This window comes from Pelophylax lessonae (assembly GCF_965119305.1).
Source record: "Pelophylax lessonae genome assembly, chromosome: 1".
In the NCBI taxonomy this organism is placed as follows: Eukaryota; Metazoa; Chordata; class Amphibia; order Anura; family Ranidae; genus Pelophylax; species Pelophylax lessonae.
Window position 1 is genome coordinate 689203344 of NC_138768.1, and position 24601 is coordinate 689227944.

General features: G+C 43.1%; 1 protein-coding gene across 1 annotated transcript in view; it reads right to left on the minus strand.

Moving 5' to 3' along the window:
* TMEM192 (transmembrane protein 192) overlaps nt 1-24601 on the minus strand; it is a 144198-nt gene that overhangs the window by 19914 nt on the left and 99683 nt on the right. The window lies entirely within an intron of this gene.

Here is a 24601-nt window from a genome sequence, read left to right on the forward strand (position 1 = left end):
TTAAAATGATACATTTTCTCAGTTTAAACATTTGATATGTCATCTATGTTGTATTCTGAATAAAATATTGAAATTTGAAACTTCCGCGTCATTGCATTCGGTTTTTATTCACAATTTGTACAGTGTCCCAACTTTTTTTGGAATCGGGCTTGTGTATATATATATATATATATAATATATTACACATATATACACACATACATACACACACACGTATATACACACACACACATGCAGTGCTAGGAAGTAAGTTAATTATTTTTTACAGCAGTATTTTCTGGTATGAATAAAATATGTCAGCATATATCACAACATGTTTACAGATATTTGCAAGCGTCAGTTACAATCCAAGACCCAAAAATATTTTAAAATCTGCAGGAATTAAAAAAAAATAAATAAAAAAATTGAAAAGTATTTGAACGATCACACAAAACATGTATAATGAAGCATTCACCAGTTGATGCATACATATTGTTTAGCTGAGAGCTGGCTTTCCCTCTCCCTATGTACAAATCCCGAAACGCAAACACAGTTCCATAACCCGCAGGCTAGGACAGGACAAAGCTGCTTACTTCCACAGCAACACACAGTCAATTTCAGATAAGAAGATTCCAGCACATTTGGATTTCCGATCTCGGATATAAAAGGAAGATTAAGCAATGTTTGTCAAACAGTGAAAAAAATAATGAAATGCACAAAAGCCACATGGCAGTACTGTGTAATGAATTCACACAGGGAAAGGAAGATGAATACTGCAGCTGCAGTGGCTGGATCCATGTAGGCTGAAAACCAAACACTTGCAACTTACAACAGGGTCATTCTAAGCTGCTTCAAGTTACAAAATGTTTATGACCCTTCATTTACTAGTAGATAATCATATAGGAAGAAAAGTACTGGAATTTACTACCCTGCAATAAATTATAGGCCAACTCCTTCCAAATTAGTGAAGAATTTTAATATTTACTGTACTCAAAAAAACTTAGATGGCCTAAATGACAGTTTTTATTTATTTTTTTAAAACCTGTCCACTAATTCTCAGAACAGCTTACAAATAGTGTTAGTGGTCTATGTGTTAATGGATTAAATTACAACTTTGAGGAAGACCACACACAAAGCAATTTTTAGTGAATTTCAACAAGCTTTCAATCTCAAAATCAACAAAGAATCAAGGCAGCCTAGCATCAGCAGTTTCAATCGTTACTTGACTGTGAAATACTCTAAAAAGTAGCTTTCTTTGAGCTGTGCAATATTTCTTGCAGTCAAATGCTGGTAGCAAGTGCCAACATCTCTTTACAACTTTTCCAGTGAAGAACACGGGCAGGAACTTTTTACGGTTCTTCTTTAATCGCTTGCCGAGCGGCCGGCTTAGTTTTATGGCGGCAGGTCGGCTCTATCCCGCGAAACGACATACCTGTACGTTGCTTTACGGGACCGCTAGTGGGGGGAGCGCACGCGCCGATTTTCCACAGGGGGAGCCAATCAGCGGGTCCAGCGGACACGATGTCCGTTGGGCACCCGCTATTGTTGTAAACACGGCAGACCACTGAAAACCTTCCAGTCCAGAAGTGGTTAAATAACGAGAAACTGGGAGAAGAAGGGGTATGCCTGTCTTAATGACCCCCTTTCCTCATGGGATTGTGGCAGTTGGGAAGTTTTAAGTCCCCCCCTTTGATTAAATTCAAAGGGGGACTTGAAACTTCCCTACCGCCACTTGGGATAGGTTAGGAAAGGTCATATGTCAAAGACTTCTGGAAGCCCCAAGGGGTCAGCTGTGATAGGTCAAGTTGGGTCAGCTAGACCCTTTGGAAGTTTCCAGAATCAGGCTGATCACCTTTTTAAAGGGGATAACTGAGGAGATTTGGGGGCAGTCGCCAGAGGAGCCCCCCAAACCCCCCCCCCCCCCTCACCCTCCCAGCCTTTTTATGTGGCAAGTCCCTATCATTTTGAAAAGGGACAGTTATTTGAGCTGGAGTTTAATGTATTGTACAGCTCGAGCCTTAGTGGCTGAGTTTTAAAATATTTAAAAGTAGTAAAGTGAAAAAAAGATATGATGAACTGCATATTAAAGTTTTATATCATTTGTAAAAATCAATAAATAAGTCCACGCCCATTTGTAATCCAGTGGTTGTCCATTGTTTTATTAATGCATGTCTGGAGTTCATACCACCTGCGATCCCATCTCAGTGATGGGGAGGGAGAAAACGTACCCTGTACCAAAGCAGCTCTGGATGTTCCAACACCACATTTGCAGAGTCTGCACACACATTTGGATGCCATTACCAATCCCTTTCTGAAGATGCCAAAAGTAAGGTGAAAAAAGGTCTTAAGCCAGCTTTACATGGAATGAAATTTGGCCGGTTTAGCTACACGTGATGCAATCGCTTTAATAAACCTTTGGTATAGATCCATGGTGTTCTATCAACATATGCTACCTGATCAAAGTAAGGAGCACAAAATATTAAAGAAAATGTGTAAACATGACGGGCAGTAATTTGCAGAATGGGAAGCAGCAGTGGCCGTCCACTAATAAAGCTACCCCTCTGCTCAATCTTGTTGTCTTCTAGTGCTGGCCCTCCTTCTCCTAGACTGACCAAGGAATCTTCTTTCATGTTGCCTTTCTAGCTTTAATAGTTTGAATCACAACCCAGAACAGGTAAGGACTTCCCTAATATACATACTTGTACTGGCTTCTGTGCTTTCTGAATTACAGGCTGGGAACATCAGCATTTTTAGCTTGGCAATGTGCATTTTCAGAATGAAATTAGCAATGGTAGCCCTCATAATTCCGCAGGAGAGACCTGCTTTAAAACGGAACTCCAAGCAGAAAAATGCTTTTGTCCTGGGTCAGATAGTCAATGTACTGAAGTCTTGGATAGCCAGTGAACTAGCATTTTTAGAAGGTGGCAAGTAGCAATCTATATATTTTGTTCTTCACAGCAATATATTTATATAATATAATCTGATAAAAACAACATATATAGATTGCTAATATTTACCACCTTCTATAAATGCGAATATATATTATATACATACACACACGCACGCACACACACACACACACACAGTATCTCACAAAAGTGAGTACACCCCTCACATTTTTGTAAAGATTTTATTATATCTTTTCATGTGACAACACTGAAGAAATGACACTTTACTACAATGTAAAGTAGTGAGTATACAGCTTGTATAACCGTGTAAATTTGCTGTCCCCTCAAAATATCTCAACACACAGCCATTAATGTCTAAACCACTGGCAACAAAAAAGTGAGTACACCCCTAAGTAAAAAATGTCCTAATTGGGCCCAATTAGCCATTTTCCCTCCCTTGTGTCATGTTACTCATTAGTGTTACAAAGTTTCAGGTATAAATGGGGAGCAGGTGTGTTATATTTGGTGCTCACTCTCTCATACTGGTCACTGGAAATTCATCATGGCACCTCATGGCAAAGAACTCTTGGAGGATCTGAAAAAAAGTATCGTTGCTCTACATAAAGATGGCCTAGGCTATAAGAAGACTGTAGACCCTGAAACTGAGCTGCAGCACTGTGGCAAAGACCATACAGCGGTTTAACAGGACAGGTTCCACTCAGAACAGGCCTCGCCATGGTCGACCAAAGATGTTGAGTGCACAGCGTCATATCCAGAGGTTGTCTTTGGGAAATAGATGTAGGAGTGCTGGCAGCATTGCTGCAGAGGTTGAAGGGGTGGGGGGGGGTCAGCCTGTCAGTGCTCAGACCATACTCTGCACACTGCATCAAATTGGTCTGCATGGGGCGATCCTCCCTGTAAGGGGCGTGGCTGAGGATATGGCGCCGTGAGACAACTCGTGGCGGGGCTCCGTGTGCGCTGGTGAGCGGCCGCTCTGGGGAAAGAAGCCGGCGTTCCCTACAGGACACAGCAGTTGCTCAATCCAGAGGAGTGAGGGGAGAGAACGGGAGTCAGACAGCCTGGTGAGCCAAAGGAGCAACCCGGGATCCGTATCGCCCTGCTGTTAAACACAGAGCCGAATCGATCCCTGGAGGTCCGCAGCGAGCCGTACCTAGTTAGAGGAGAGTCTGATGCCAAGGTGATCAGAAGCAGCCCCAGACATCACTTCGGAACTGTAAGTGAATTTCCTTAAAATAATATTTCTCTAAAAGGGGGAACTGACTCCTGAGAAAACAGCCGAAGCAATACACTGGGTGGACAAAAGCTGTATTCTGGTCTATGAGTGGGGAAGGGGAGAGAGCGGCTGTTAACACGCCGGTGAGACATACAGACATTTCTCAGTACTTTATTCGAACCCCCCCCACACAAGAAGAAAGTGTTTCTTATTCCAAAATGGCACAGACACGCTCGGGGTCGGCTAATATAAATGCCTCAAAAAAAACTGGCAGTAATCAACGGGAACCTGCTGAAATCCCATTAGGGAATCTCAATCAGCAAGGGACGGACAAAAACACGCAGAGAACTGACTCCCCTACCCCCCAAAACTCCCGAACACAGGACAGTTTAAACGTGGAGTTGAAAGACTTATTGGCAGCTATACCCACAAAACAGGACATGTCGGAAATGGCATCCTCAATTGTCCTGGCATTGACACAAGAAATCAATTCTCTTAAAGGACAGATGGATGCAATGTCTAAAAAAATAGAAACGGTGGAAGTGGAGACAAACGCTTTAAATGCTAGAGTGGTTCATATGGAAGACACACATAAAAATTTTGCTAGGCAATTACTGATCTTGAAACTCCAACAAGACGATGGGGAGAACAGAAACAGAAGGAACAATATACGCCTTCGGGGGTTAACGGACGCAGTGCAAGGCCCAGATTTAAAAACTAAAGTAATGGCTATATTAAATATATTCTTAGAAACCACTCAAAATGAGGAGATAGAAATAGACCGAGTCCATCGGGTTAAAGCCCCCAGAAGCATGGGAACAGACTTCCCCCAGGACGTCCTTATAAGGATCCATTACTTTTCAATTAAGGAAAGAATTATGAAAAACGCATGGAGAAAAGGCCCACTTGATTATGAAGGTTCAACAATACGGCTGTTACCGGACCTATCAAGACAGACACTTAGGATGAGAGCAACCTTAAAACCAGTTTTGGAAACCATACAGAACGCTGGGGCCAAATACTATTGGGGCCACCCTTTCCATTTAATTGTGGTTAAAAAAGATAGTTCTTACATTCTACGGTGGCCGGATCAACTACCGGGTCTTTTTACATTTCTCGGAACCCCCCCTGTAGTGGTGCCGGACTGGCTGGAGTTGCAGGGATACAAAGACTCCCTGGGGCTCCATATGCCCGGGAAGGGCCTATAAGAAGGGGCTAACACCCCGAAAGGGGTGAGACCCCACATTGGACCGTGGAAATGAAGTACACACCGAGGGGGATTCACCCCCGAATAGAGGGACCTAAAATGTTGTGTTTTCTGTTTTTGATTTCCCTTTTTAGCCTAGAGGGAACAGGTAATATGGCTTGGGGAGCAGGAATAGCACGAAACAGACTAGAATTGGGTATTTTGTACCGACCATAAGGGGGGGATAGACCTTTAATTGGCCAGATAAACAATTGGATAATTCCCCCTCAATGAGGGACCATACGTATTGGGCTTAAATCAATCTTTTTAGACATCTTTCGTGCTGTCCTGCTCTTCATAAATAAGTAAAGTCGGAGCGGCTGCTCGCCGGTCCTCAGGGAGCAACGCTTATAGTTTGAAGTGGGAAGACTATTGTATTGGGTTGTTTTTTCCTGTGATTTCTTTTTTTATTTTTTTCTTTTGTCTTCTCGCTTCCTATAAATAGTATAGGTCCCACGGAACGACCTTCTCACTCGCCCCGAGAGTAGATAAGTGCATAGTTGCGCTTCGGTCAAGGTTTGACAATTAGGGAAAACAGGAGATTAACAGTGAGGATCGAGCATTGATATATCCCATCCCTCCATTTTTTTTTTTTTTTTTTTTTTTTTTTTTTTTTTTTTTTTTTTTTTTTCTCTCTCTCCCTCCCCTCTTTCCCCCCCCCCCCCCCGCCCCCTTATATTGAAAAGGTGGAATAAGTTAAAGTTACTGGGGATTGAGGAGGGGGAGGTAAAATGGCCAGGGCGGGCAGAGCAGGTTTAAAGATGACCTCATTAAATGTAAGGGGTCTATCTACCCCCGAAAAACGCATGCGGGTATTGAATGACATAAGAAAGGGCCATACGCAGGTAGCCTTCTTCCAGGAGACATACTTTAAAACTGATAATATACCTAAACTGTGCAATAGATTTTATCCATGGGCATACCACGCCCCCTCACCAATATCAAAATCAAAAGGGGTCAGTATGGTTATAGCGAAGGAAGTAGACTGGATACACCGGGAATCAAAGATAGATCCACAGGGAAGATACCTTATGATAAAGGGTACAGTGGGACAAAAGGTAATAACACTGATCAATGTATACTTCCCAAATGTGAATCAATTAACATTTTTACAGCAGCTATTACCGATGATCCTTGATTTTCGGGAAGGAATACTGATAATGGGCGGAGACTGGAATTATGTGGCAGAACCCCTACTAGACACTTCACGAGGCTCCTCCCACCTGTCTTATGCAAAACTCAATGGTCTGAGAAAAGAACTTTCTCTTCTCGATTTGATTGATCCGTGGAGGATTATGCATGCAGGTGAAAAGGACTTCTCGTATTTCTCCGCATCGCATAACATGTATTCAAGGTTAGATAGATTCATGATCCCTCAGAGTGAACTGGGAAGGGTTAAAGCTACTGCAATTGGAACGCCTATTATGTCGGACCATGCTCCAGTACACATAGTACTGGATTTGGACTCTGTACCATCAAAACCCCCCACATGGAGATTAAATGAATCCCTCTTACAATCCACGGAAATAAGAACAGAAGTAGAACTCGCTTTGACAAATTACTTCAAAGAAAATAATGGAACGCAGATGTCACCGTCTATGACGTGGGAAGCACATAAATGTGTTATTAGGGGGACGTTAATGATGTTAGGATCACGGCGTAAAAAAGAATATGAAAAGAGAATATCGGAATTGTTGACACAGCTAGGAAAACTTAGTTCAATGCATAAAAAATCATTAGCGCAGGTACATTTGCATGATCTTACTAAAACTAGAGAAGAACTAAATACCCTTCTATATCAAAAAACAATCAGAAGTTTAACACTCATGAGGAGGCAAATATATGAATTCTCCAATAAACCGGGGGCCATGTTGGCAAGGGCGCTACGTGGACCTCAAAAAAAAACAACAATTGCTCAGATACAAACAAAAAAGGGTGAGAAAGTTGTAAGGATAGAAGAAATTGTGAAGGAGTTTGGTAATTTTTACCAATCTCTTTACAATATAAACACAGGGAGAGAAGTAGATAAAGGAGACAGAGATCAAGTTATAAGAGCAAGGGAATATGTGGAATCTTCTGGGATGCCCTCACTAAAGAAAGAACAAATAGAGGCAATGGAAGGAGACATTTCAGAGGAAGAATTAGATTATGCTATAAATCAAAATAAACCCCACAAAGCTCCGGGCCCGGACGGTTTAACCTTACCATACTATAAACAGTTCTGGTCCCAGTTAAAACCCCCCTTATTAGCTCACTTCAATAACATTTCTAAAGGAAATCAGGTCCCTAGAGACAGCCTTCGAGCATACATTTCCTTAATACATAAAGAGGGTAAAGATCCCTCCTTATGTGGAAATTACCGCCCTATTGCGTTATTAAATCTGGACACAAAACTTTTTGCTAAGATCATTGCAAATAGAATTATAACATATATCCCACAGCTAGTACAATTCGACCAAGTGGGATTTATCCCCTCAAGAGAAGCAAGGGACAACACAACCAGAGTAATCGATCTCATATCTTACGCCCAGCGCACACATAGGCCCCTAATGCTCCTATCGGTGGATGCCGAGAAGGCCTTTGACAGGGTGGCCTGGGATTTTATCGAGGCCACCCTGTCACATATTGGGCTGGGAGAGGGAATGAGAACAAATATCATGGCATTGTATTCTGGACCTACAGCTGCAGTGAATGTAAACGGATGGAGATCAGATTTTTTCGAAATCAAAAACGGAACAAGGCAAGGCTGCCCGCTGTCGCCGTTAATCTTCATCCTGACGCTAGAGCCTCTTTTGTGCTTAATCCGCAAAAACACAGAGATCAAGGGGTTACACATGGGGGGAGGGTACCATAAATTAGCGGCCTATGCGGATGACCTAATTTTCTTTACAACAAACCCAGTACAGGAGCTGCCTTTAATTTTAGAAACAATGCAGAAATATGGGAAATTTTCACAATTTAAAGTAAACCTAGCAAAATCAGTGGCAATGAATATTACAATTCCAACGGAGATTTGGAGGGAACTGCAGCCCTCTCTTTCCCTTCAATGGACAACAAAGTCATTTATATATCTAGGAGTGCATATCACACCCCGAACAGAAGATCTATTTGAGGCTAACTTTCCCCCTTTCTTGAGAACACTTAAAAAAGATATTTTGAAGTGGCAGACCCTGGCTTTGACGTGGTTTGGTAGAAGCAGCTCTTGGAAGATGAATATACTCCCAAGAGTGCTCTATTTATTACAAGCTCTGCCAATAGAAATTCCAGAATATTTTTTTATGCAAATGAATACCTTGATGAGAACTTTTGTCTGGGCTAATAAAACTCCAAGAATAGGAATAAACATTCTTACCCGGCCTAAAATCCAAGGGGGGATAGGTCTGCCGGATTTGAAACGCTATCACAGGGCAATACATCTTACAAGGGTGCTTGACTGGCATTGCAATGAGAAAGCTAAACAATGGGTAAGCTTGGAAAATGCGTTGACAGAAAGCCCAGTTCCCTGGGGCCCTTGGGTACCGATATCTTCTGGCGACCCTATCTTCTCGCACCCGACGATAGGGACTACAATGAAGGTATGCAGAAGTATACAAAAAAAAGTACAGATTGCACCTCCAATATCCCCTATGTTACCATTAGTAGGAAATAGAGAGTTCCTGCCGGGTCATAATAAGGGCATGATCAGAATCCTATCACAGAGAGGGAAAACACGACTGGTAGATATATGGACGCAAGAGAATCCCCCTACGGTGAGAGAGATTATGACCGGGTCAGAGGAAACGATGGATATATTTTCTGCGTTCCAAATTAGACATTATTTGGTGAAATTACAGAAACAGGGATATTCCCCTCGGCCCCTGACATCTTTCGAAACTCTATGTAAAGGAGGTAATACAATTCCACATGCTCTATCGTTCTTTTACTCCCTTCTGACCAAGGAACAGGACGAACAAGCATTACCCTTTATGGTCAAATGGGAAAGAGAACTAGGAACTAATTTTAACCCGCAACAAATAAAAAAAATATTAGCACTCGCACATAAGGCCTCTATAGCTAATAGATACCAGGAGATTAGTTATAAAATTACGACGAGATGGTACAGAGTCCCAGTAGTATTGCATAAGATGGACAAAAAAAAAAACCCTGACAATTGTTGGAGATGCGGAGAAACGGGGGGATCAATGCTTCATATCTTCTGGTCTTGTCCCCGGATCAGAGGCTATTGGTCAGAGATAGCGAGAGTGATTAAGGATCTCACTACAATCGAGGTGGGAGAAGATCCGGCTTTATGCCTATTGCACTTGACAAAGTTATCAACCAGGAAATATAGAAATTCCCTGTTGATCCATTTGCTTAATGCGGCCAAGGCGTGCATCCCTGGGGTATGGAGACAAATTACACCTCCATTATTACAAACTTGGTTCGCTAAGGTAAACGAAATATACCGGATGGAGACATTAATAGCAGCACGTAACAGTAGGGAGGAAAAAGCCCGCATCTGCTGGCAGCCCTGGACCATTTATACAGCCTCGGAAGAGTACCTGAGACTGCGAGAAGAGGAGATGGGAAACGGAGGGTAGGGGGGAATGTCGTTTTTCTTCTTTTTTTTTTTTTTTTTTTTTTTTTTTTTTTTTTTTTTTTCTCTCTTTTTGCAGGATGGGATATATCAAGTGTATCAATTATTTTAATTAGGAGAATAGTTATGGAGGATAGGAGATTCAAAGTGTCTGGGGGAATATGAAGGTGGAGTTTTTTTTTTTTTTTTTTTCCTAAACACTTGGGGTAACTGAATAGTAATATACTGAAGGGGAAGAGATAGTATATTTGATTTATGGTTTTAATATGTAATCACGTTTATGTTCTGTTAGATTTGTATTTTCCACTGGGTGGAATGTGGTAAGGATGAAGTGTATCACTAATAATTGATGTGCAGGGAGGGGGGGTGGAACAAATGGGTAGGTGCTTGTTTGACCTACCCCCCCCCCCCTTTTTTTTTTTTTTTTTTTTTTTTTTTTTTTTTTTTGCTCACTTTTTGAGCACTAGGGGTAATTAAATAACAAACATATGGAAGAGAAAGAGAGAGCACATTTTGACTTATGGTTTAACATGTAACCACATCTATGTTTTGTTAAGACTTGTAATCTTCACCGGGTGGATTGCGTTTTGAAAGTAGGGTATCACTACTCACTGAAGTGAAGGGGAGAAAGAACAAAGGGGTAGGATTTTGTTCAATCCTACCCCTTTTTTTTTTTTTTTTTTTTTTTTTTTTTTTTTTCTTCTCTCTCCCCCTCTCTCTCTCCCCCACTTCTGTAGAAACTTGGGAGAATCTCCTTTAGGGATTTATATGTTGATCAGAATGGACATTTATGCAGTAAGCTTTTTGAATATTATGAACATCAGATATTGTTTGTATGTGAACGTGTTGTGTGGAAAAATTAATAAAATATTGGAATTAAAAAAAAATTGGTCTGCATGGCTGTCGTCCCAGAATGAAGCCTCTTCTAAAGATGATGCACAAAAAAGCCCGCAAACAGTTTACTGAAGACAAGCAGACTAAGGACATGAATTACTGGAACCATGTCCTGTGGTCTGATGAGACCGAGATAAACTTATTTGGTTCAGATGGTGTCAAGCGTGTGTGGCGGCATCCAGATAAGGAGTACAAAGACAAGTGTGTCTTGCCTACAGTCAAGCATGGTGGTGGGAGTGCCATGGTCAGGGGCTGCATGAGTGCTGCCGGCACTGGGGATCTACAGTTTATTGAGGGAATGCCAACATGTACTGTGACATACTGAATCAGAGCATGATCCCCTCCTTTTGGAGACTGGGGCGCAGGGCAGTATTCCAACATAACAACCCCAAACACACCTCCAAGACGACCACTGCCTTGCTAAAGAAGCTGAGGGTAAAAGGTGGTGGACTGGCCAAGCATGTCTCCATACCTAAACCCTATTGAGTATCTGTGGGGCATCTTAAAATGGAAGGTGGAGGAGCGCAATAGGACTTCAGTGGCAACCTGTGAAGCTCTGGTGAAATCCATGCCCAAGAGGGTTAAGGCAGTGCTGGAAAATAATATATTATAAATATTGACACTTTGGACCCATATTGGACATTTTAATCTAAGGGTGTACTCACTTTTGTTGCCAGTGGTTTACACATTATTGAAAAACATATAATAAATAATAAAAGATTTACAAAAATGTGTGGGGTGTACTTTTGTGAGATACTATATATATATATATATATATATATATATATATATATATATATATATATATATATATATATATATATATATATATATACACATATATATACATATATACATATATACACACATACATACATACAGGGCTTTTTTTCTCAAAAAATAGGTGCAGGAACTCAACCACGACCCCCCCAAAACAACCTCCCCCTGAAACATACACCTTCCAAACTGCATCAAATAGTGGGTATGGTCAAATTTCAATAACAGTGGGAGGGTCTTAAAGTGGCGTTTGGAGTTTGGTGGGGTTATACACAGAGTGCAGAGTTTAGGGGTGCTCCATGTGCAGAGTTCGGGAGTCCGCTACACAAAAGAGTACAGAGCTCAGCCTTCTTCCACAGCTGCTTACCTCTGCATCCCCCATCCATATCTCAATTTCACCCATCTTCTTCTCTAGTACCTCTCTGCACACTGTGGGTGGCTCTGCCTCTCTTGCTTGCAGAGAGATGATCCAGTAGGAATGTCCGTATCCCCACTGCACCCCGGGCACCTTCATCTCCCTGCACTCAGTGGGAGCCACTCAGGAGATCAGATCTATGGAAGCCATTGAGAGACAAGTTGTCACTTGTAAATACAGAAGCCAGACCCCTGTGTTTACAAGTGATAGTGGTGAGCAGGGAGGGAGGGCCTGAGCCAAAGGTGGTGGAACTTTGTTCCACCAAGTTCCAGCTGAAAAAAAGCCCTGTATATATATATATATATATATATATATATATATATATATATATACACATATATACACACACACACACACACACACACACACGCACAGGGAGTCCGCAATGTCAGCACCCCAGCTGATTTTTGGATCGGCTGCCGGGTGCTGCTGCCACCATTCTTTCTAAGGGAAACCAGTAATGAAGCCTTTCAGGCTTCACAGCCGGATCCCTACTGCGCATGTGCGAAGCGCGTTGTGCATTCTCATAGGCTCAGCGGAGGGGAAAGGTGAAGGACGATGAAGCTCCATTGGATGGCGCCACAGCACTATCTCCCGGAAGTGGGGAAGGGTACCTGTCAAACAGGTACCCGTTACCCCCTGAAAGCACCAGAGGGGGGGGGGGGGGACAAATGAGCGGAAGTTCCGCTTTTGGGTGGAACTCAGCTTTATATGCTCAATATTAAACAGAGGCAGTGGCGGCCCGTGCATAGGGGCGCCAGGGCGCCGCCCCCCCCCCCCCTAAAAAAAGGAAAAAAAAAAAAAAGACAAAAAGAACAATAAAGTTATGAAAAAGAAAAAATCGGTTCTCCAGCCTATGTGGTGGCTAAAGGGGGGGTGGGGTTTACGACCCAGAAGAGGCGCCGATTGGCTGCCTTCTGGGGGCGTAACCTGGGCGCAGGAAAGAGCGCTTGGCCACCCCCACCTTCGTGATATCCTGGCTGTGACTGGTCCAATCATCATCCAGAACATCCGATCGCTGACGTCGCAATGGGGGCGGTGCCGGTGCGTGCGTCAGTCACTCACCGTCACCGCCGCTCACCTTCCCGTCGGTTCCCGCCGCAGAGGAGAGGCCAAGACGAGGGAGAAGCCGCTCACCTTCCCGCCACCGCAGAAGAGGACGAAGTATCGAGGAGCCGAGCCGCCGCCAGGTAAGTGCATTAAATTGAAGGAAGCACGCTCGCTGGTCTCTGCATTGATTGGGGGACAATGCTGTGGGCACTCTGCAATCATTGGGGTACAATGCTGTGGGCACTCTGCAATCATTGGGAGACAATGCTGTGGGCACTCTGAAATCATTGGGGGACAATGCTGTGGGCACTCTGAAATCATTGGGGGACAATGCTGTGGGCACTCTGCAATCATTGGGGGACAATGCTGTGGGCACTCTGCAATCATTGGGGACAATGCTGTGGGCACTCTGCAATCATTGGGGACAATGCTGTGGGCACTCTGCAATCATTGGGGGACAATGCTGTGGGCACTCTGCAATCATTGGGGACAATGCTGTGGGCACTCTGCAATCATTGGGGACAATGCTGTGGCGCTCTGCAATCATTGGGGACAATGCTGTGGCGCTCTGCAGTGATTGGGGACAATGCTGTGGCGCTCTGCAGTGATTGGGGACAATGCTGTAGCGCCCTGCAGTGATTGGGGACAATGCTGTGGCGCTCTGCATTGAAAGGGGCTCGCACGCTGAACTCTGCATTGATGGGGGCACGGAACAGTGTTCATTTCATTGAAGGGGGCACAGCACAGTTGCATTGAAGGGGGCATGCACACTGAACTCTGCATTGTGGGGGCACAGCACAGTGTTCATTGCATTGAAGGGGGTAACAGAACAGTGTTTATTGCATTGAAGGGGGCACAGCACAGTTGCATTGAAGGGGGCACGCACACTGAACTCTGCATTGTGGGGGCACAGCACAGTGTTCATTGCATTGAAGGGGGCACCGTTTTTATTGTATTGAAGGGGGCACAGCACAGTGTTTATTGCATTGAAGGGGGCATAGCACAATGTTCATTGCATTGAAGGGGGCATGCACGCTGATCTCTGCATTAAAGGGGGCCCGCACGCTGGTCTCTGCATTGAAAGGGGGCACGTACGCTGGTCTCTGCATTGAAAGGGGGCATGTACGCTGGTCTCTGCATTGAAAGGGGGCATGTACGCTGGTCTCTGCATTGAAAGGGGGCATGTACGCTGGTCTCTGCATTGAAAGGGGGCATGTACGCTGGTCTCTGCATTGAAAGCGGGCATATACCATCTCCTGTACCATGACCTGTGCCATGCCTATACCATATCTGTGCCATGCCTATACCATATCTGTGCCATGCCTATACCATATCCTGTACCATCACCTGTGCCATGCCTGTACCATCACCTGTGCCATGCCTGTACCAGGACTTCAAAGTCACGCAATTTTTTTATTGCATTTTTTGACGCGAAGCAATACCTATTACATTTTTCTTTTTGCGCACCCCCCCCAAAAAAATTTTGAGCACCAGCCGCTACTAAACAGAGGGTTGCAGAAAATGCTGTATTACCTACCTTTTCTTCGCTCTCGCAGTCTCCCTCCAGCTGTGCAATCGGTTCTCCTTCTGCCTCCTTTTTAAACTACTCTTGGGATTAGTGGCTGTGTATTGTACATGATGACAACAAGGGACTGCTCACAGAGCGTATAGAGCTTCAGGGAGAGAAGGAGCGTTACAGTGCCAGCAGGAGAAAAATGTAAGTAATGCAACCTCTTCCTATGCAGCCTAGACTTCTGTTACTAAACCCAGGACCCTGCATTCACTATATCTGGTCTCCCGCAGTACACAGAATATGGAAATGCAATTATTTTAGTAAATATAACCTGCAAAATATATTTTCTAATCAGCAGTTAGAGCAGTCTTGTGACTTCTACCAGTGTCTGGTTAAAGCTTGTAGGAAGAGTTTTCATTCTCTCACGATTGTCCTGTGAAAATGCAAGACCCCTGTGATCACATGCACTCTCCCAGGAAAAATAAATAAATAAAAACAATCTAGCAATACACATCAAACTGAGCATGTGCAGCCTGTCCCCCTGGCTCTATAACTATCAGGAAATATATTGGAGTCAGTGGAAGAAGGGAGGATCAGAGAAGACAGGATCAAACCGTCTTTTTACATAATGCAGAGGATTAACCCCTTAGGTTCCACAGTGAGTATAACAAGCATGCCTTACTGCATATACAGACTGATTTTACTGTTGTGGGTTTAGTAACACTTTCAGACATCCCAACCTGCGAAAACTCATTCCAGGGAGGTAGCCAACTCATTTAAGGGAGGTGGCACTCTGCGCCCTCCCCCCACCAATTTAACACAACTAGAGAATGATCAAATGAAATGTAATCAGTATACAGAGGTTTACTTCTTCTGAGAGATATTAAAGGAACACTCTAACCACCCTGACCTCTTCATTGATTTGAAGTGGTCATGGTGGTAGGAGTTAAACACTGCACATGCTGGGATACTTACAATTATGATTTTCTGCAGGCTGGTACTGCTGGTGGGTACTGTTGGCGGGTACTGCTGGCTCCTCTGATATGCATGATCAACAGAGTGTGAGGAGCGGCGCTGGAGGAAGCATGCAAAGCCGATGCTTCCAGTATCTCTTTTCTCACAGGCGGAGTGCATTTGATATCACTCCGCCTGTGACAGGACGGAGCCAGGACTATACAGGAAGCATTGGCTCCATTCTGACAGCTGGGATATCGCATGACACTGGTGGGTGTCAGGGAGCCATAGCTCAAATGTAGGCGATTAGGGATGTCTTCACTTTAAAGCATAATTTCACCCAAAAGGAGACATTCCACTCTTCCTCCTCCTCTTCCCTGGTTTATTTAGAAGCCGTCTCCCCCGCCTGCAACATTCAGGGACACCTCACAGGTCCCAGAAGGCTGGGGGGCCATTCACAAAGTGCAGTGCAGCCCACGCATCCACAGTGAAGCCCCATGGAGTCACAGTTGGCTGCCCACAGTTAAATCCGGTAAAGAAACCGGCCCGGGTGAGGATGGCGCTAGATCCCTGGTCAGGTGAGTGTCTCCTTATTAAAAAGTCAGCAACTTCAATTTATGGAGCTGCTGACTTTTAATTTTTCCAAAAAAATGACTGAAGAACCGTTTTAATGAGCATTTAACCCTCGCAGTGTGGGGGAGGGGGGCAAAAAGTGTTTGTTAAGGTATCTTTGCCTGAGAGTTAGAGTGATTGCAGCTCGAAAAAAAAAAAAAAAAGGAATTTGGTCTTTGTTCATTTCTGATTCTCTGATCCATGTTTAAATTTTAACGAAACTCAATTTTAGGCCAGGTAGGCCAATGTGAACCTACAGTTTATTTACATTTTTACATAAAGCTAGGTTGCCAGACTTTTTGGGACCGACAAAGAATCATAACAGGGCTGAAAAAAATACCTTTACTGCTCCTGGTTGCTATCAACATAACCAAAGCCTAGGCTTTTGGTCACATGATTTCAGCAAAGGAGAGGTTCAGCCAATCTGTACTCTAAACACTGGACTCCCATCCTTCTGTTAACAGAGGTTACATAACTAAATCCTTAGCATTCTAGTCATGCTAGCAGCACTGCAGTAGAACATTCTCCAAGAAAGCCAAGTAATTTAAAGCTAGTGAATTGCATATGTTGGCAGATTTATGTTAAATTCACTGAAATACACTGCATTGGTGGCCCTAATGGCAACACCCAGATTGACAAATGGCTTCTGTCAATCGACCAGGAAGCACAAGAGCCACACAAAACCCGGGAAGATGCCGGATTTCTTTCCCCAGCAGTGCTGCCCAGTGTCCCAAGATGGCGCCGGCGGCCTGCAGGGCACACAGTGCGGCTCCCACCATCATTCCAGCCCGCATTAGCAGGGCTCCCAGAGGCAATACAACGGATCGTCCCCGCCATCCTCCTCCTCCAGCCCTGCAAAAATTTAAACCAAGGCGATCTGAACTCCTAGATGCCACCCAGGAGGTAAGCCCCTTTAGTTCCTCACTTGATGACACCAGGGAGCTGCAGGACTCTATTTCAGACTTCCCTACTGCTAATCAGTCAGTTATGTATACCCTCTTGAAGGACATGCTGGTCTCTTTAAGAACCTCCATTCATGCTGATATAATGTCCCTCACACATCAATTAAAAAAGGAGGTGTCTGCAGTCAGTGCCAGGGTCTCCAATATTGAATCAAAGATGGGGGAATATGCTGCCACCTTTAGGGACAGGGACACTGATATTACACAAATGCAGAGGAAACTCGCTGATTTAGAGGACCGTTCAAGATGGAATAACATTAAAATCTGAGGTATCCCTGAGACGGTGAAACAGCAAGATCTTAAAACCTACTTTACTGATGTAATGAAAGAGGTTCTGCCAGACAGCCCCCTGGAGGATCTGGTTCTGGACCGCATTCACAGGCTGCCAAGGCCTAAGCACATTCCTGCCCATCTCCCCTGCGACACCATCATGCACATTCATTTTTACCACATTAAAGAGCAATTCATGTTCGCTACAAGACACCGGGAAAATTTGGTTATATAACACTAAGATCCTAGTCTCTAGGGAAGGAGACACTCATACCAGAACCACGGTCAAGGAGGGACTCCGTCTGCTTAAATTGTGGGGAATCCTGGAACTCCACGGCTCCAATAATGGTGTCTCTGACCATCAATTTATACCCTCCAGGAATTCCTCTGATGAGGAGGACTCTTGAGCCCGGAGTTCTTCAGCATGCCTCTCTCAAAATGGCCCCAGAGGATATCCACTTTGCTTTTTTTCCATACCCCGTGTGTTAGCGGTAATTTTATCGCACAGATTCCTAACGAATCACCATTATTGTTTTACTAACGGTTTTCCTTTTACGTTTACCCATCGGTTCCTGCAACCCTACTGTTGTCCAAGACCTGCGCCTGACTACAACCATCTGCAACTTCACCCAGAGGACTTCCAGCATCAATGCACCTGCCAATCTTCACACCCAGTGACCCAACTCCTGCAAGAGCAAGGTACTTTTTACATTTCTTAATTCAATTTCACTCCTCGATCTGGATATATTGTACATTCACTAGCCTTCCCATGGCATTCACTATTTCCTTGTTAAACGGGAGGGAACTAAATAACCCTTTTAAACGCCAGATGGCCTGGAAAGAAGCCATCAACCTCCATAGCGACATCATCTGCTTTCAGGAGACTCATTTTAGCTCTGCTCGCTCTCCAATTTTTCGTAATCCTTCATTCCCCCACGTCTTTACAGATAATGGCCCATCTAAGAAGAAAGGAGTCGCCATTGCCATTAAAAATTCAGTTCACTTAGTTCAACTGGGATTGCACCTCGACCCTTTGGGCCGATTCATCATCCTTCCCTGTCACCAAGCAGTTGTCCACTTTGAATAAAATATGGAAAAAGGTGACAAGAGTTCAACAAGGACGTCATCCTATGCGGAGACATAACACCACCCCTGATAAGGATATTGACATTTCTAAAGTGACTAAGGCTCATAAACGCAAAACTTCTTTCACATTTTCTTTCCTCCTCGGGTCTGTATGATGTGTGGAGGTGCCAGCACTCCACGGAGCGTGACTATACCTTCTTCTCAAATGTTCATGGCACATATTCTAGAATTGATGCTTTCTTTTTTGACAGGTTCTTACTGCAAAAGGTGTCCAAATCTGATATACACTTCACTACGTGGTTGGACCACACACCTGTATCTATAAGAGTGAGGGGAGGGGTGGGTCCAGTATCACCACAAGGGCTAACAGGTGGCGTAATGAGGTCTACGCTATGTCCCAACCGGAAAACATTAAACACATTGCATCTCATCTGGCCAAATTTTTGACCATTAACGCCCCCTCCGTGTTGGACCCCTTCACTCTGTGGAACAGCCATAAGGTGTACGTTCGAGGGCTGCTAATCCAACTTAGTGCCAGGCTCAAAAAGCAAAAGGGCTAAAAAACTAGATGATCTGTTAACTACCATCAGAGCCTTGGAAGATGCTAAGAAACGCAACCAGACTCAGGCCTCCCAAGAAAAATTGTTCACAGCTAGACAGGACCTAACAGTCCTCTTATCCTCCCAATTTAAAATAAAATAAATAAAATATGATCTTTAAAAGCTCATTCATACCTCTCAGGTAACAAAGCTGGGGATATCCCTTTTCGCAGAGGATGCCATATTTACACTTTCAGATCCAGCCCGTTCACTACCACAAGCACACAAAATCCTGCAACAATTCGCCAAAGTGTCCTACTATAAAGTAAATTTGTCCAAGTCCCAAATATTGGGCCTTCACGTAGACCCCCTCATGAAAAACCTTTTGAGTACTTGGCTTCCATACCCATGGTCTACAAGTCCTTTAATGTACATGGGGATTCAATTGACCAGCCCCTTATCATGCCTTTATGAGATAAATTGCACTCCGCTGATAGCATCATTCCAGCAGGAGCTTTCCAAACTCCACAAATACTTCCTGTCAGGTCATCTTGAAGCATACAAAATTACTCTCTTTCCCAAGCTCTTATACCTTTTTCGCACCCTTCCTACCCAAGTACCACACTCGTTTTGTCACCATGCAGAAACAGTTATCCACATTTGTAAGGGGGCGGGGGAAAAAGTCCTGTTGCGCCATGCGAATCCAACAAAAACAAATTGGCTGGGGGCATAGGGCTCCCCAATTTGGAGGATTACTATAGAACTGCCATCTTGATGCAGGTTAAGGACTGGCTTACTGTGCGTGAATTTAAATCATGGTGTGGCTTGGAACAGGAATGGATGCATCTTCAAACACCGATTTCCCTCCTCATAAAGCCTAACGTACCCTCGCTAGCTAAGTCACTCTCACATCCCACTATTAAAGCTACACTGCAAACATGGGCCCAGGTTCTTCAATCTCAAGATACAGGCATCCCCTTGGTTAAGATCCCGAACCCGTTGGGTCATACCCAATTTATCCCTTGGTAGTTGGGAGGAGAGGGGGAATCACTTCACTTTCCTCACTCTATGATGGGGGCAGATTGATTCCATTTGCCTCCTTAGCGAGTAAGTACGACTTAAGGCAGACAGATTTTTTTTAAATACCACCAGGTCGCATCCTTCTGTAAATCTCTGACAACGCCCTTTGTGCATATAGAAGAACGCATTTGGAACTTTTGGCACTCCATTAACCCTAAGGCAAAGGGCATATCTCTTATCTATGATGCAATTGCCTCTAAGTCTGTATTCTCCAAACTCCCTTCATGCCTTAAATGGGAATCAGACCTGGGGAAGGTCTTTACTGATCAGAAGTGGAAAGCAGCAATTCGCACCCATCATAGATATTCCCGCTGTACAAACTACTGGGAGTTGGCCCAAATGTTGCTATCCAGGTGGCATTATACCCCTTACATACTGGCCAGGTTTTCCTCCGACATACCTAACACCTGCTGGAGAGGTTGTGGCCAAGTGGGAACAATCTCTCACATGGTGTGGTCATGCACGAAGTTTAGGATCTTTTGGAAAGAGATTTATCTTCTCATTTTGAGGGTGGAGAGACACTCTGTTCCTCCCAACCTTGAACAGGCGATATTGGGGATGGGGATCTCAGAGATCAATAAGCAGGCTCGGACGGTTACTATGCATATCCTATTTGCAGCCAGAGCAGCCATATTCTCTAAATGGTAATCCAATGACACTCCTACGGTCATTAATAGCTCATGTCAACATAATAGCGGAATACGAAAAAGATACTGGCTTATAAAGATGGAAAAGGCCGACAATACGAATGGGCGTGGTCAGTTTGGATAAACGTTTACAGGTCTTGGAAAACTCATTTGCTGTTAATTAACCTATACCTTGTTTTTTTTTTGCATAAATGTATGTATGACGTCTTATGATTCTTTGGCATTACTTGATGTTGGTGTCGAATTTGGAAACGACAATCACTTATTACTGTTGTTTCCTTTATTTGTTGTTATTCCATGAAAAATTAATAAATACGATTTGAAATAAAAAAAACAGTCACATTTCCGGTACGTGTCGGGAATGTAACTGTTACATTGGATGTGCTCTTAACCAAACTGTCAAACCATCCAAATGCTGATCACATATGCAGCATCATGGCAGTTTAAGATCAAACAGAGGCCAAGATGGCGGCTTCCTTGACTGAAAAGGATAGGCTGTTTACTTCCACTTTATGACAGACAAATCAGACGTTAATGATGTAGCACTTATAGTGGGCATTCTGTGTCTGTTCTTTTGCCATGTTTCATACATTCATTGGAACTGTTAGCACTTGGCAGCTCTTCCTATCCTTAGAGTCTGCCCCTTACAGATGATTACTGTAATCTAGTCATCAGAAGCAGGAATAGGAGGGAAATGCTTCTGAAGATGTCAAAGTACTGATAGGTAACTAACAGTCTAGAAAACAGAGGGAAACCTTGTTATTGTCACATTAGTGGAAGCACCCTTCGGCTTCTAATTGGGAATGATATGCTTTGCCACATTAGAATGTGCTAATGAATCTCTATTAGACATTTAAACCTCAGATTTAAAGTACAGGACCGCTTTAAGGAATTAGTGAACTATTGTTTCTGTATAAAATAAATACCTGGTTAACTACACACAGTGAAAGCAGCAACTTTTCCACTCCACTAAATAGCATAAATGATGTAGTGCATTTATATGGAGACCTTATGGTTCACGCCACCTGACTTTTTAGGCCGATACTCTAGCTTCGATAGAATGGCACAGAAAACATACAAAAGTCAACTGGTACTAGGCAAACCCATGAAAAAAAAAATAAAAATGTTTTCAAACATCCCCTTTTCATCTCTAGATATTACATAGCCTGACTAAAGTGTTTGATCTAGGCTCTGAAAATATCCTTTGATCTTCCTAATTGCTGAAACGGCTCGAAAAATAATTAGCAAATATTGCAAGAAGGCAGTCATTGAATAGGATTGTAGTGAATATTGAACTCTCCTTTACTTTCAAAGAGATAAACAAGCTTTTTTTCTGCCAATATATGTGTGAAAATGTATCAATGAGAATAAAATAAAATGAAATGCACCAATATTTGGTCACATGGATAAATGCATACAGTCTCATAGCTACTACATGTAAAAAGGTGTGCAGCTCCACAGCAACATGTTAGACTGAACATTGTCCACCCTGGTACCTGCTACATTGTAAAAGGAATTTAAGGCTTCCATGAAGCTGGATGATGTGCATTCTGGTTTCTGCTACATTGTGAAAAATTGGATTTTTGTACTTACCATAAAATCAATTTCTCTGAGTTCATCGAAGGACACAGCGCTCCATAATTCATAACTAATGGGTTATATTGCCTCCTCCAGGAGTAGGACTAGGCAGAACTAAAAACACCAGGCTACACCCTTTGGCCGACCTCAGCTAGTATATAACCCCCTCTGCTCTAGGTAGTCAGTTTAGTAGTAAGCTGTATTAGAAGTATCAGAACTCCATAGAGGGGTGAGTGCGGTGTCAGTGGAATTCACAGAAATTAATTTTACGGCCAGTACAAAAATCCAATTTTCTCTTTCGGTCATCGATGGACACAGCGCTCCATAAATCATAACTAGTGGGACATCCAAAAGCAGTGCCAAAAGGAAAATGGAGGGGTGGGGAAAATAACCCAAGGCTAAACATAAGAGCCCCATCAGAAAAATAAAGGTTTAAAGAAAAAATACCCCTCAAGAGGGAACAGCCCCTCTTAAACAGCAGCCTGCAAAGCTCTGTGGCCAAAAGAAGCATCCACAGATGCCAAAGTATCTACCTTCTATAATTTTGTAGAAGTATGCATGGACGACCAAGTGGCCGCCATGCAAATTTGCAATACTGAGTGGAAGAAAAAAGTGCAGCGCTAATGAGTGTACATAATATACAAGTGTACAATTGGACATATATATATATATATATATATATATATATATATATATATATATATATATATATATATATATATATATATATATATATATATATATAATATATAGGATATTGTAAAATAAAGTCCAATACTGAAATCGGGCTTAAATAAAAGTCCCAAAGAAGTGATCCGTCTTGTTGATATACATATATAAATCCAAACGTGATGAAAAGAATCCCAACACCAAGTGAACAGTAAAAGTGGGCTCTCACCAGATCAAATGGGTCTGAATTGCCATATAGCAAACAGATCTGTTCAGGCTTTACAAGGTGATCCTGATTCCTCCTACGATCATTACCATGGAAGTAGTTTTCAGCTCATAAGGTGGTAGGCAGAGGGATGGAAGTCTCTCAGGACCAGATGACATGAAAACCAGAAAAAGGAGTGCACATTGCGTAATATTGCTAAAAACTTTTAATGAAATAAAAGGAATCGCACTTACAAGAATCGCATGGTAACAGGCAATGTATTAAATTAAGTTCTACTGCGAGCTCCTGACACATATCGTCCACACAGACATCAGAGGATATTGCTAGGAGGTGTTGGGATTCTTTTCATCACGTTTGGATTTATATATGTATACCAACAAGACGGATCACTTCTTTGGGACTTTTATTTAAGCCCTATTTCAGTACTGGACTTTATTTCACAATATCCTATATATTTATATATATATATATATATATATATATATATATATATATATATATCCAATTGTACACTTGTATATTATGTACACTCATTAGCGCTGCACTTTTTTCTTCCACTTGTTATTTTATAATTTGTTTATCAATTATGTTGTGCTGGCAGTTTGACTTGTTTTGGTACTAGCGCTTTCTAGACACTCTTTTACTGTTTGCAATATTGAAGCCTGAAGATGGAAGGTCCAAAAAGCACCTGAGTAGAATGCGCTGTGACAAAGAAAGATGGAACCTGACCTTTAGTGGAATAGGCCTGAGTCACCGTCTGTCTGATCCATCTGGAGATGGTAGCCGAAGAAGTGGCCAGCTTTTTTCTTGGTCCATCCAGAACCACAAAATTGAGTCTGACCTCCGAAAAGACTCAGCTGCCAGATAGACCCGAATCACACTAATCACATCTAAGGTATGCACAGCAAATTCCTTGGGATGACCCGGCTTGGGACACAAGGAAGGTAACACAATGTGCTCATTCAAATGGAAGTCAAAGACAACTTTGGGCAGGAATAATGGACAGAGACAAAGAACCACTTTATCCCTATGAACCACTAAATATGGACCACGACAGGATAATGCCGCCAATTCCGATACCCTGTGGGTCAAAGTAATAATCACCAAGAATGTCACCTTCTAGGATAACGTAGGCAAGGGAATCTCCCTAATATTCTCAAATGGAGGTTTCTGGAGAACTGAAAGCACTAAATTTAAATCCCACTGTGGCAAAAAAGACCATACAGGTGGAGCTACGTGTCAAACTCCCTGAATGAAGGTACGAACTAAAGAGTGCGTGGCTAGGGGGTCGCTGAAGGAAGATTGCCAGGGCAGACACCTGGCCTTTGATGGTACACAAGGCCAACTTCTGATCAGTGCCCTTTTGAAGAAAGGTTAAGATCCGAGCCACAAAAAATTATCGAGGA